Here is a 2,040-nt window from a genome sequence, read left to right as displayed (position 1 = left end):
GTGCTGGTCCCATATGCCAGAGGTGGAGAGTTCAAACCCAGCCCAGGCCAAAAACAGCAAAAAAAAAAAAAAATTTAAAAATAAAAAAAAATAGTCAAGTGTTGTGGCAGGCACCTGTAGTCCCAGCTACTTGGAAAGATGAGGCAAGATGATCACTTGAGCCCCAGAGTTTGAGGTTGCTGTGAGCTAAGACTCCACAACACTCTACAGAGGGTGACAAAGTGAGACTCTGTCTCAAAAAAAAAAAGAAAAAAAAGAAAAAAGAAAAAGGAGCAATTTGTATTCACCTGAGAGCTAAAATGAGACATCCCAGCTCTGATAGAGAAGCTGTGAAACGCTGGGCAAGTTCCTTAACCTCTCTGAGCTTTGGCACCCTCATGTGTAAATAGAGCACATAATTCTGACCTTGGTGAGTTTGCATTGTGTTTAGTGTGAAGATGCTCTCAAGCTGACTGTGCAGCATGGCAGATAACAACCAGGTCCTGGTACAGTCCACTGCTCAGCTGCCCTGTCTGAGTGATCCTGGGCTGGTTGCTTAACCTCTCTGAGTCTTAGTTTCCTCCTCTATGAAATAGGAAATATGAAAGCACCTACCTCGTGGGTCGTTGTGATTTAATAACATAACCTGCAAAGTATTCGATATAGCATCTGGCACATTGTAACTCCTCAACATATCTTAGATATTATTATCTTATATGTAAGAAAAAACAAATGTGGAGAAAGAACTCCTTGGAAGGAAACTGAGATGTCTCCTGAATTCCCGCAGAGTTGAACAACCACACCTTGGGAACAGCAGTTCCCATAACCTCAACAGAGGGAGTTTGTGAAATGTCCCACTAATATTCTGCCCTTCCCTTGTCATGACTTGACTTGATGCTGCTCTGACAATATTCAGTGTCTATTGTCTTGACATTCTAAATTCCTGGCAGAGAGGATTTCATTGCTTCAGAAAGGACCAGCTACCCATTCTTGGCAAAGGTTGTGGGCAGGAGTCTTGTTCATCCCAGCAGAGACAAACCCCTGGAGGGAGGGAGTAGGGGTTTTCCTGGTGGGTGGGGGCATGAGATACCCATCAGAATTACCTGAGATAATGTATATGAGAATGCCCTCCTCTCTGACCAAACCACAGTCTACTTGGCAGGTCTTTTCCTCTGTCCAATATTCCCTAAAGGAATATTCTTTTTTGTTTTTGAGAGGGAGTCTCACTCTACTCTGTTGCCCCAGGCTAGAGTGACTTGGTGTCATAGCTCAAAGCAACTTCAAACACCTGGGCTCAAGGGATCCTGCTGCTTCAGCCTCCCAAGTAGCTGGGACTACAGGCGCCTGCCATAATGCCTGGCTAGTTTTTCTGTTTTTTAGTAGAGATGGGGATCTCGTTTTTGCTCAGGCTGGTCTCAAACTCCTGAGCTCAAGCAATCCACCTGTCTCAGCCTCTCAGAGTGTTAAGATTACAGGTGTGAGCCACTGGGCAGCCCTGCTGCCTTTTATTTTATTTTATTTTTTCAGACAGAGTCTCACTATGTTGCCCTGGGTAGAGTGCCATCATGTCACAGCTCACAGCAACCTCTAACTCTTGGACTTAAGCGATTCTCTTGCCTTAGCCTCCCATGTAGCTGGTACTACAGGCACCTGTCTCTTATTGGAGCTGTCACTGTTGTTTAGCAGGCCTGGGCTGGTTTCAAACCTGCTAGCCCTGGTGTATGTGGCTGGAGCTTTAACCACTGACTTACAGATGCTGAGCCTGCCTTTTATTTTTAAATTCCACCCTCTTGGGTGGCACCTGTAGCTCAGTGGGTAGGGCGCTGGCCACATACACTCAGGCTGGCGCGTCTGAACCTGGCCTGGGCTAGCTAAACAGTAATGACAACTGCAACAAAAAAATAGCTGGGTGTTGTGGTGGGCACCTATAGTCCCAGCTACTTGGGAGGATGAGGCAAGAGAATCGCTTAAGCCCAAGAGTTTGAGGTTGCTGTGAGCTATGATACCATGGCAATCTACTGAGGGCAACATAGTGAGACTGTCTCAAAAAAATAAAATTCC

Source organism: Otolemur garnettii, unplaced genomic scaffold (assembly GCF_000181295.1).
Source record: "Otolemur garnettii isolate 467f Iridium unplaced genomic scaffold, OtoGar3 scaffold00018, whole genome shotgun sequence".
In the NCBI taxonomy this organism is placed as follows: Eukaryota; Metazoa; Chordata; class Mammalia; order Primates; family Galagidae; genus Otolemur; species Otolemur garnettii.
This window is presented reverse-complemented; position numbering follows the sequence as displayed.